The sequence below is a fragment of the Melitaea cinxia genome, chromosome 14 (genome assembly GCF_905220565.1).
Source record: "Melitaea cinxia chromosome 14, ilMelCinx1.1, whole genome shotgun sequence".
Lineage (NCBI taxonomy): Eukaryota > Metazoa > Arthropoda > Insecta > Lepidoptera > Nymphalidae > Melitaea > Melitaea cinxia.
In genome coordinates, this window is record NC_059407.1 from 6,085,315 (window position 1) to 6,099,307 (window position 13,993).

Consider the following 13,993-nt stretch of genomic DNA (forward strand, 5'->3'; position numbering starts at 1 on the left):
AATGTATCTTGTCTATACATAGGAAGCCAACGAGTTTTATCCTAACGATTTTCTAACACCGGACGGCTGCCACCTGTCGCGGCACTTTTTAATCCTGTTAGTTGTTACTTACCATACCATATATATGTAGTCGTTTAGAATTACGCCATTACATCTGCTATAGAGCTAAAAATAACATTCCGAATACACATCCTTAAATGTTCATTTTTTTATGATTATATTTCTTAACTATTGAATTGATGTGAAATAAAAATACTTGCTGCATATTAAGTTTTAGTATGATATTATCTTCATAGCTTTATTCAATTACCGGTAATATATAAATATATATAATTTTTTGTATGAAGCTACTTACTAAATGGCTATATATATTATTATAAAATATCAAATTGCAGTTAGTGAATATTAGTATTTTATACTAGTATCCCACCCCGGCTTCGCACGTGTATTTGAGATAAATTAAAAACAATGTTTTCCTAATTTTTTGAAAATATAATGTAGCCTATGTTACCCGCGGATAGTGTAGCTTCCCAACAGTGAAAGAAATTTTCAAATCGGGTCAGTAGTTTCGGAGCCTATTCAATGCAAACAAACAATCAAATATTTCTTCTTTATTATATTAGTATAGTATAGATATTTTTTACTACGTGTTATGAAAATATACCATTTGTCTAGTTGGAATGGCCATGGCCATTTCATCAATTTTCATTCTGGAAAAAGAAATAATCGTTTTAAGAATAAAACAAATAAAAGGCAGTGGATAGCCTAGAATGTTCCTAGATCTGTGGGCGGTCATAGTCCTGCGGTTAATAGACGTGATTTGAGCTCTATCGCCGAGAACACGCTCGTCCTGTCACCTGGCCCAGCATTCCTCGCTGAGATTACTTCAAACACCTGCATGTGCAACTTACTGAGAGGAAATCTAAATTCCACTTAAGATAAAATACAAGTATGTTCACTACACTTTCTTATCCCTATTAAGAAACGTATATCATCTATATTAATAAATGCCCAAATGTATGTACGCGCATTTTTCGGAACAATTGTAGCGCATCGTATGATTATTTTTCTGTTTGTAATTGTCTGTGCAAGGTTTGTGTAAAAGAAAATTAAAAGAAAACATACGTTAACAAAAATAGATTTGGATTTTAGAAACCAAATTATAAAGGTAATTTCAACATTTTAATCACGCTCTACAATAGATTTCTTGTCTCTATATGATCGAGCGTTAATATTGAATCTTTAAAGTAATTTGAAAATCCAAATGTCTATTATATATAAGTTCCGTAATAAAACTTCTCATAATTAAACGGATATTCAGATTAAAACTAGTTTAAGCTTGTGACCGTGATATATCAAGATAGAGAAATTCTAAGAAATATTTAAAAAAGTGGAATTTGGGACGCATTTCTTTCATTTATCTTAAAATTCTATACTCTTTTGAAATATAGTCGTTTTTAAGTAAATAAATTAATTATTGCTTATACAACTATAGAGCCCCAATAAATAGCTTTCATGCCGTTATATGATAAAAAAGGTGTTCTACCGAATAAATACCAAAAAAAAAATAATAATAAGAGAAATAGTTTTCTGAATCTAAAAATAATTTGTGTATGTTAAACAGTTCCCGTTTTAACCTAAGGGTGTGTTTTTAAAGATATAAGGGCTTTTCCAACCCTTCAACTTGGAAATGATGTCAATAGTAGACTTATTAAATATATAAAGTTTCAATAGCATAGCTCTTATACTTTAGATTTTATTGATATCTAAAAAACCCCGATTTCGTCACTCACTGATGATCATCAAAATTCTTAGAGTACTTCATGAAGTCCCAGAAAGCTAAAATTTGGTATGTGTCCAATGCGGGTTGGCGGAAAGCTAGTATTAGTACACAAACAACAAAAAAATTCTAAAACTTGGAACTTTTACCCCTCAACCCCTTAAACTAGGGGATGAAAGTTTGTATGAGACTTCCGCAAATTTTGATGCTAGAGGTCTGAAAATTGATATAGGGACTCCTTGTTACTCCTTAATATAAATAATAATAATAAAATACATAAAAAATAAAAATCGGTTATTAGTTTATGTCGAAAATTTACATTTGTAATTTTGGTATTTAAGTTTTGGCGGAGGCCACCGTTTGCATATCAGTTCAACATAAAATCAAAAACAGCGTGCTTAAACCGAATATGGTGAAGATTTGATGATATTTATGGTATAAAATGAGTCGGAGGTAAAATGCAGCTATAATATTGTCATAAGCAACTTACAAAAAGAAGTGAAATCCCACCAAAAACATTTTCATGTAAAATGTTGCCAAGATGAGATCATATGGCTCGCACTGTCAAAAAGTTATCAGATCTCATGTAGAGCCAAGCTTCTAACTCTTCACGCCCTAACTCTACAAGCCCTAACTTCACAAACTCTACACCTTAGTCAAAATATGTGGCTTGGCCGTTTCGTTACTACCTGGCTGCCGATGTTGTAGATGACGACTTTCCTGTCTCATTTATATATATATATATATATATATATATATATATATATATATATATTCTCTTTTTAACCGACTTCCAAAAAAGGAGGAGGTTCTCAATTCGACTGTATTTTTTTTTTAATGTATGTTACATCAGAACTTTTGACCGGGTAGACCGATTTCGACAAATTTTATTTTAATCGAAAGGTGGTGTGTGTCAATTGGTCCCATTTAAATTTATTTGAGATCTAACAACTACTTTTCTAGCTATATCTAATAATGCGTTTTTACTTGACGCTTTTTTCGTCGACCTACGTTGTATTATACCGCATAACTTTCTACTGGATGTACCGATTTTGATAATTCTTTTTTTGTTGGAAAGGGGATATCTCTAGCTTAGTACCATGATAAGGAAACCAGGATCTGATGATGGGATCCCAGAGAAATCGAGGGAAACTCTCGAAAATCCGCAATAACTTTTTACTGGGTGTAACGATTTTGATAATTTTTAATTTAATCGAAAGCTGATGTTTATCATGTGGTCTCATATAAATTTTATCGAGATCTGATAACTACTTTTTGAGTAATCTTTGATAACGCGTAGTTGCTTGACTATTTTTTCGTCGATCTACGTTGTATTACTTATCGATGTAATTGAAGTCGGTTTTTTTTTCATTTGCGAGCAAACACAATTATTATTTTTATTTGTATTATATGTGTATCAATTATTCTTCTCCTTTTTATTTTTTCTTTAATAGAACTATTGTATAACAGAAAAGTAATAAACAGTGAATAAATTTTTCATCTTACGCCCACGTGACGGTAGCGGTAGTTTTTTTTTTTCTTTGTCTCAACGTACCCCACCTTTACGTAACAATATATTTGTCTATAAAATGTTTATTTTATTTATATTTTACAGAATACAATGCCTAGACGTAAAAGAGGAGATATTGCCAGTTCTGCAGCGAAACGGCGGAAACAAAAAGAATATCGAAAAAATGAAACGGAAGAAAAGCACGAAGCACGTTTACAAAAAGAAAAGAAAATAAAAGCACTGCAAAATCGAGAATTTTAAAAGATAATCTAACAAAGGAAACATTCCACTACGAACCGACGAAAAAATATTACAATCAGAATGTCCGTGCGGAAAAGAGGTCGATTCTTTCGGACTACACGGCCTTTTCTGTAACAAGAGTTCAGGTAGGTTTTTCTGCCACGGTTCCCTAAACGATACCATAAAAAGAGCTCTTGCCACCATCGACGTTCCTGCTCTTATCGAGCCTACTGGAAGTAGTCGCAATGATAGCAAGAGACCCGATGGATTGACGTTGGTTCCCTGGGAAAGGGGACGGGCACTTTTATGGGACGCAACCTGCGTTGACACACTTGCTCCGTCTCATGTCAGGGAAACAACCATAAAAGCCGGAGCCGCAGCGGGAAAAGCTGAAACAACTAAACGGCACAAATATTCGTCACTAATTCCAAATTACATCTTTGTGCCGTTTGCAGTCGAAACACTTGGACCTTGGAGTAGCAGTGCAAAAATTTTTTTAAATGAGTTAACTCCTCGCCTTATTGCCTCCCCTGGTGACAAGAGGGTTGGTGCATTTTTTGCCCAGAGAATCAGCATAGCGATTCAACGGGGAAATGCTGCCAGCATTCTAGGCACGATTCCACGCGGACATGCTTTATACCAAAACTATCTGTAAATATTTAATTCTTAAGTTGTGAATTTTAAATATGTATAATGTTTAATAAACCATTGTTATCTTTAAATATTAGATAATAAATTTTACAATCATAAATAATGTTGTAATCGGAAAAATGAATAACATTTGCCAATTTTGACACGCGAAAAAATTCAGTAAAGAAACACCAGGTCTCTGTTGCATAAATGGAAAAATTCGATTACCACCACTGGAAGTACCTCCGCAGGAATTTCTACATTACATGACCGGGGAAACACTAGAATCAAACACTTTCTTCAAAATATAAGATCATACAGTTCCTGCTTTCAAATGACTTCTTTCGGTGTTACTTCGACTAACACTAATAAAAATGAATTTGAATATGTATTTTCAGTTCAAGGGCAAATTTATCACAAAATAGGATCGTTACTACTAATGCCTTACGAAGACTATAAATTTCTGCAAGTACCTATATTTAAAAGTTATATTAAATTAGCCTTTAGTTTTACAATTAACAAAGAGCAAGAGCTAACTTTAAAATATTGTGGCATCAACCTCAAAGAATCCTGCTTCTCTCACGGTCAGCTATATGTAGCTTGCTCAAGAGTAGAAAATTCGAAAAATTATATATATACCCCGTACAATAAAATGAAAAATGTTGTATATAAACAAGTAGTGTAAATAATGAGAAAATGTTTTGAATATATTTTTTTCATTTTACGTCATAATTTATTTTTTTATTTCAACTACCACGTAATCTAATATCAACTCCCGAGCGAAGCCACACACTATAGTTTACTACATATTTCTTGTGTAATTAAATAACCGACACCCAATAAATATTCAAAGCAGACAAACTATTAGACGGCACGGATATTGTTGATAATGACACTTTAATGACTAGACACTTTTCGTTAAAATGTATGTATGTTGTTAGTATACAGCTACAAGTCAAGTACAAAGTCTTTTAGAAATGGTACGGTTTTAGATATAGTTTAGTATACGAATAACATAATACGTAAAACAAATTTTTGATTTGATGCCTAAATTCCAAATAAGATTACGATTAGTGATATTTTCAGCTCTTGAAAGTTCACTAAACATATTCAACATAAGAAATAAATAGATTTACTTCTTAGGCATAAACTATGTTTCAAAAAATGGCGTTCTGAAGTCGAGCTGTACATTACACCCAAAAAGTTCCCTATATCGTCAGATTAAAATCCCACTGTTACATTTGAAACGAATCTTACAGACTAGGATGTGCGCCTACCTCTGTTGACATTAAAAAAAAGATTTTATCTATCCACACAATTAATATACCTAAAAAAATTTTATTTTTGGAAAACAAACCGCAAATATAACTTATAATCAATTGCAACAACAAATAAACGTAATGAATACCAAATGTACTTCTTGAAAGTTAGCTGTTCTATGATTTCAAACGGTGTTCAAGAGCAGAGTGTCAAAGGTGAAAATTAGCTTAATTAGCTGTACATCGTGCTATGGTTGATGTTTATCACGAAACTCTAGTAGAATGTTTTTCGATTAAATTAAAGAAAATAACTTTCCTCTTATCAGTACAAAAATAAAAATGTGTTTTCTTACAACACTTAAGTTACTAAATACTCTTAAGTTTCTCATATATATACAACGTGTTGTGTAATTTTGAATGTAATAGTTTTTTATTCTAATTTAAAATATATGCTAAAATTTTAAATTCAGAGGTTTCAAATCCCTTTTTATTGGCATATTGCTGCAAATCCCTTTTTATTGGCATTTTTATCATTCAATATTTTGTAATCAAAGAAAATCTCGATGACTACTATGTATGTCTGTATTTTCTACTTCTGTGCACTATAGACAATGTGAACTTTATTTACATTGTTCTTTAACAAGTTATATACTTAGGTACTATTCAAATACTTTCTGAACAATAAATCATTCGAAAAGTGAAACAATTTTTGTAACTTCTTCATCAGTAATACTGTAAATTATAATTATTATTATTATTATTATTAAATTTATCGAGTACAGCCTTTCGTTATTTTAATACTACAAACAGTGTACTATTTATTAACGTTATAAGCGGTTGTAAGTTGAAAAAAGGCAACATGAAAACTTGAAGGTAATATTTCATGGCCAAGCTGTCTCAGATTGTAACAGATATTGAAATGGTTACGTAAGACAAGTCATTTTTCAATTTTTATTCCTTGTAATTTGGTGTTGAGCAGGATCATAAAGATATACATCTTTTACGGGGTATTTGATGATATTCTTAACAAGTTACATAATTATACAGGAATATGTAAATTTCAAAATGGGTGCTATATTTTTAACCGATTTCAAAAAAGGTGGAGACTCAATTTGACTGTATTTTTTTTTTTTGTGTTACCTCAGAACTTTTCACTGTGGACCAATTTTGATGATTCTTTTTTTTAATCGGAAGGTAGCGCTTGTCATGTGTCATTAAAATGTGTCATTTAAATTTAATTGAGATTTAACAACTATTTTTTGAGTTAACTCTAATAATGGATATTTACTTGAGAATTTTTTCATCTACTTGCGGTGTACCTATTACCAGTCCACGTTATTGAAATCGTTTTTTTTTTCGTTTGCAAGCAAACACAATTATTCTATGAATGTTATATTTATTTGGTAAATCCTATTGTAACAATTGTCGTATTTCAAATTAAAGCAAATTTTTAAGCACTTTTTGTGGTGTTAAAAACTATAAAAAATTAAAGAAACTTTGATATTTAATTTTAGTAATTACCAGTGAATAAAATATTTTAATATAATTTGTCTTCAACAGTACGCCTTTAAAAATTGCATGACATAAAATTTGATGATCCTCGTTAAAAATCCTTTAATAAAACAAAAAGAAAGTAGAGCTCACCTGAAGTTAGCTCTAATAATGGACATCGCTACATGAAATTTTTATAATTAAACTAAAGTCATAATAACTACTGAGTATTACAGGTAATAGGAGTTAAGTCATTGGATAAGATAATTATGTAATTTAAATGTTCTGACAAGTAATTTAATGTTAAAAAGAAATATTTTAATGGGCATGACGCCTTTGAAACGTTCAGTGAGTTTAAAAACACCTGTGACACTATAATTACGAACACGTTGTACGTGTCAACACATTTCCTAATTATGCATACATCTAGTACACAACAAAATGAATTTTAGTCGCAACAATATAATGTACTGAATCCCTTGACCAATTAAAAAATAAAAAACTATCCAGTTAGGAAGGTGTCACATTTTACATTTTAATAAAATTTCTTTTTTTTTTTAATTTAATTTCACAGCTTCATTCAAATTATTAATTTGTCATTTAACGTTGAGATGAGACATTTTTATTTAATGTCCCGAGTAGATTTTGTTTGTCCGAGTTTGATTTGTTTGGACCTGATCAGGATGAGATGAAATTTCCCGATCGGGTCCAGATCAATCATCTACGTTACATACCTTGCCTGGTCCGGGTCGGTCCGGTCCTTTTAAAAAACACGAATGTATATTCTTAAAAATAGGTTAATAAAAAAAAAGTAAATTGATATTATAAATATGTTGTCGGAGACATGCACAAAGTGAGAATGATTTGACTTATCCTTCAATTTCATGCCTCCGACTGCATATTATCTACGACGTTGCATAAAGTTTCGAAGGACTACCGTATTAATATATTTTAAATGTACAGCACAAAATGTTTGATATTGTTTCTATTTATTTCGCTGACTTTGTGTGCATATTGAATTTTTATCTTGTTCCAGCTTTTTCACTTGATTTTCTATTAGTTATTCTTCACGCAGGCGGGTTTTTTGTTTATTTTTAATTATTATTTATTTTTTAATTTAATTTTGTTTTGTTTTTTATTCTAAATGTTGTTTTGTTGTAGTAACCCAATATGGACTTAAAATCTAGTCTGAAATAAAGTATTATTATTATTATTATTATTATTTTTCGAGCTATATCTAATAATGCATTTTTACTTGACTATTTTTTCGTCGACCTACGTTGTATTATACCGCATAACCTTTTACTGGGTGTACCGATTTTGATGATTTGATCATGTCACATTAAAATTTTATTGAGATCTGATAACAACTTTTTGAGTAATCTTTGTTGTATCAGTGTTTAGTGTTTAGTGTTTTGTGATTAGTGTTTAGTGTTTAGTGTGTAGTGTGTAGTGTGTAGTGTTTAGTGTTTAGTGTTTAGTGTGTAGTTTTTAGTATTTAGTGTTTAGTGTGGAGTGTTTAGTCTTTATTTATTTTATTTATAAAACTTTATTGCACACACAAAAAAGAAGATAAATTTAGAACGATTAAATACAAAAACAAATAATGTATGCAAAGGCGGCCTTATCGCTTATAGCGATCTCTTTCAGGCAACATTTAATAAAAGTAGTATAAGAAAAATATGTTGGTAGTAGTGCGCAATCAATAACGCAAGTTTAGTACATATAATTAAATTAATTTACAATATATTTAAACGGTATATACCTACATAAACGTATAAACACATACAAAATATATTTATACAAACATACAAATAAAAACAATATACCAAGTTTAGGTTTTAGTGTGTAGTGTTTAGTTTAGTGTTAAGTGTGTAGTGTTTAGTGTTTAGTGTGTAGTGTTTAATATTTAGTGTGTAGTGTTTTGTAGTACGTACGTTGGGCGGGCTCCGGTGCATCTTGGCGACGTGCATGAGCAGGCCATGTCTGCGCGCGAATCTCTCGCTGCACTCGCGGCGCTCGTGCTCGCTGGCGTGTAGTGTGTATTCTACCAATCAAGCCCTTTCATTTGATATCCATATTAAGGTTGTTGTGAAGTAATATGTTATCCGCCATTTTGTATCAGCGGCCATCTTGGATTTACAATCATAAGGAATATATTATGTTTTATTGTCATCAAGATTAAGAGTACATACCAAATATTAAATCAATCTATCATCAGGAAGGGGGTAAAATTCCGATTACTAAATTTGACCCAAACAAACAAAAAATAAATTGGTCAAGCTAAATAAAACCGTTTAATAAAAATAAATTCTACTCTGACAGTGACATTTAACAACCACAGCTTTTTTTAAAGAAAATTTACATACTCGTAATCGTATAGAGGGTATTTGTTAAATTACAAACTTTATTCATCATTCTTAAAAAATGTTTTTTTTCTAGTAAACGAAATAGGCTCTATTTACGCCATCAATATTTTAGTTATACAAAAAATGAAAAAGTACAGGTAGATGTACATATAAAGTCGTACTTTTCTAATGTGGTATAAATAAAACCAATAGCACCCACTTTGTAAATAATGAAAACTATTTACCCCAATAGATAAATCTTATCTTGTTTAAAATTTAAAGCTCAACGCTAAATCAGCTCTAATATTCGCGAACTAAGTATGGCATAAAGGCTTGGGTTTTTCCAGAAACTGGTTTGTGCAAAAACAGCCGGAATTCGGCGTTAGAGGTTCCGCGTTTGGCGACGACCGGCCGAAGAATGTTGTCTGGAATTAACGATTTATTAAAAGCCTTCAGGTGTTGTGCAGCTACAGCGCTAGACATGATATTCTTGTTTTGGGTCGACTTCATGATTATTTTAAAGTCTTCAATTTCATATAAATGTTAATATAATACAAAGACAGGAATTTTATACGTGTAAATGTGAATATATATTTAAAAAATAAAATGTATCGCAAAGGTATCAACACTCTAAACGGGTAAAATCTCTATATCTTTTACAAGAATAACCCGCTGCAATGTGCATTAGTAATGTATATATTAGTATATGTACTACGTCATGTAGTTTAACATTAACAATCAAAACTCGTTCCCATTCTATTTCCTTTTATTTGACCTACAACTTTGGTACTGTCTTCCCTTTTCTATAAAACAAACTCAATCTCTATCCTGTTTTAAAAATATCTAAAGGCGTCTTTTTGTCACAAAATACCTCATAAATATCATTAGCATCTCGGCAATATATTATGTAGTAATATATATATAAAGTAAATAATAACAATAATTTATGCAGCAAAACTCATAATTTAAATAATACTCCATTAGTAAATAGCTAAAATCAAAACTGTAACCCTTTTTAGGTGTTTCCAGCTGGGTAAAACCTTTTGGAACCTAGGAAACGAAGCTTGCTCCTTGAGCGGTGGATGTAAAATAATAGCTAACCTACATATCCGTTAATTATTAATATTGCAAAGATGCGTCATAATTTTTGCCACGTGACTAAAAATGAGAGAAATTTGTAAAAGTAGGTAATTGAAATTCTCTTGACCCTCTTGGCTACTTACACTTTTTAAAAAATTGACCTGTTTGATTCTGTAATCGATAATCCAAATGTCAGATAAAATGTGTAAACTATACGAAAACTTAGACAGAAAGCGCCTTTTGCGTTTGTTGAAGCAATTCAATTAGCAAGGCAATTGCAAGTATCTGTTTGGGATTACGAATATGTTTCAAATAAAACAATGGTAAATAAGCTATAATTTATAGTTATAATTTAAAATATCGAATAAATTTATTTTAATTCTTATCTTTTATTTATTATTGTTAATAAAATCGTGTGTGTTTTAGTGATATGTTAATTTTTATGAAAATATGAACGACTGATACGAATACCTATTAATGTTACAATGACTGTTCAAAACCTTCGACTCAGGCGGCATCTGGCATTGTAAGTATCTTTCAAGGAATCTTGATATAGAAGTATCGCAGACTTCAATATCTTTAGATATTATATTTCGAAATAGTTACATCTTAACTAATTTTTTAGATTCCCATCAAATATTTATGAATATTATAAAAATACACGAGTTCACTATAAGAAAAAGTAGATTAAGGTTTTCGTTAAAAATTTTTACTCACCGACACATCATCATCATTTCAGAAGAATTATTTCTGCCACTAAATTTTATTTCATTTAAATATAATATGTATGTTAAAACCTCTAAGTTTAAGGAGAGACGTTGGCGCCCTCTATGTTTTTACCGTCTGTATAATAGTGAATGTTCTGAAGAACTCTTTGATATGGTGCCAACGTCATGTTTATACCATCGCACGCCACGCCGAAGGACTAAGTTTCATCCACATCACTTGGATGCATGGTTTGCAACCAATTACGAACTTTCCGTGCAATCTTTCCGCGTACATGCAAACTGTGGAATGACCTTCCTATATTTTCCCTGGGAACTATAATTTTCAAGAATCGAGTGTATAGACATTTTTTACCTAAAGGGCGGGAACGCATCAGCAGTCCCTCTTATGCTGCAGATGTCCATGGACGACGGTAACCATTTACCACACAGATGGGTCTGTCTGTCTCTCGTCGGCTCGTTTGCATCCATTGAAAAAAAAAATGTACTATTAGGAAAGGCGTCTTCATTTTTTCACGTGTTATTTATTTTTAAGTGTGCCTTCAACATTGTAAAAAAAAACTTACAAACTATGCTTTTACCACAAATACAACCGGACCTGTAATCAATTTTATAAAAAGTAGGTATAAAACTTATTTACAAACAAATAACGCATTAATAAAAATAAAAAACATGACTACGTATAACATTAAAATTGAAAAGAAAAAATCTTATTTAATTTTTTTAATGTAGTCATGACATACCATTTTTTTAATCCAGATGATGAGACCTTTAATTTGATACCCAAATAGTAGAATCCAATTTCTTTTACTTTGAACTGTAATGTCTCACAGTCGTCATGTTGTTTTTTAGTGTCACCTATCTAAGACTGTGACTAGCCCGTTGGCGCAGTTTGTAGTGGGCCTGCTTTCTGCTCCGTTGCGGGTTCTATTCCCGCGTTAGTCTTGGTGTATTATTTGAATTTATATATTTATATATGTATTATTTCTATGTATATTTATCAAAAAAAATATAGTTAATTCATTCAGCTGTTACCTGTAACACAAGCTTTAAGTTTCTTTAACTATAAGAACAGACGACCGTGTATGCGTGCATATTATAAAAATAAATAAATAAGAGTTTAGACAGATCAGAGATGATCAGATCACAACACAAGTATTAAAAATAAAAGAAAGTTACACGATGTTTATATTTGAGAGCAAACTAACAATCGGAATAACAATTAAACATTTAGTTAATAAAAGGCCATCTGGTTACACTATTATATAAATTCATTTAGTGTTTGAGAAGTATCAGGTAATATAGGAAATATATAATACGTATCCATACAACCGAAAATATTACTCGTGAAAAACGTTCTTACAATAATTGTGTTTGCTCGCAAACGAAAAAAAGACCGACTTCAATTACGTCGACGAATAACACAACGTAGATCGACGAAAAAATAGTCACGTAACTACGCGTTATCAAAGATTACTCAAAAAGTAGTTGTCAGATCTCGATAAAATTTATATGTGACCACATGATAAACATCAGCTTTCGATTAAATCAATCGATTTTTTTCATCAATCAATTGATTTCGATTAAATTAATGAAAAATTATCAAAATCGGTATACCCAGTAAAAAGTTATTGCGGATTTTCGAGAGTTTCCCTCGATTTCTCTGGGATCCCATCATCAGATCCTAGTTTCCTTATCATGGTACCAAACTAGGGATATCCTTTTTCCAACAATAAAAGAATTATTAAAATCGGTACATCTAGTAGAAAGTTATGCGGTATAATACAACGTAGGTCGACGAAAAAAGCGTCAAGTAAAAACGCATAATTAGATATAACTCGAAAAGTAGTTGTTAGATCTCAAATAAATTTAAATGGGACCAATTGACACACACCACCTTTCGATTAAAATAAAATTTGTCGAAATCGGTCCACCCGGTCAAAAGTTCTGATGTAACATACATTAAAAAAAAAAAAATACAGTCGAATTGAGAACCTCCTCCTTTTTTGGAAGTCGGTTAAAAATAAGAGTTCCAGTCCGAGTAAGCCCCATTTTGTTATGGACATCGAATTCCATTTGCAACATTCACTGTGCTCTGAGCAACGCTACGAGTACGGCGACGCACGGGTTAGTTAAATCCTTCCCTACGACACCGATTCGGCCCTCATCAATATGATGCGACGCTTTCCGTCCTGTCTCCGGGGACTTTCCACAGGGTGATAGAGTCATATAGGCTCAGATTGTGACCCCGAAGATTGAACTGATCGGAACTCCCATGTGCATGTTACAAGTTAGTTCATATATATACCCTTTTTCTTAAAAACTTCAACAGCGTGATTTAGACTTATAATCTAAAATATTGTGTATTCATTTTAATTGAGATAACAAGTCCAACATTTCATTTAAATTGTTTTTGTAAATCATAAAACTAATCGTTTTTAACCTTTTTATATAAAATTTTTACTTGTATAAAAATATAAACTTAATTATTAGTTTTTATTGTTACAGAACCATCTAGCGGCGATTTGAGACACTAAAGTTTTTTTAGCGTAAACATTACAAATTCATACAAAATTACAAATTAGAAATCGAATTGAATTAAAATGTTATAACTGTATTTTGGAAAAACTAACTGTATATACAATTGTAAATTCTTGTCTCTCGATCTTATAAGTCCTGACTATGTACCTGTATTAAGTTTTTATAACAATCAGATGGACCATAAATTAACAGTAAAACTCAATTTTGCTGTAAAAGTACGAAGTTTTAAATGTATTACATGTTTGTTACGTCAGAAATTCATAATGCGAGTGTTGAATTGGTGTTGACATTGGAGAGCTTTTTGTACCAGTAATACGTGTCATTTTAGTGTGTCATATTCGAGATGCGCTGGCGCAGGTGTGCGGCCGCCAGATCGTCGCCGCGGCCAC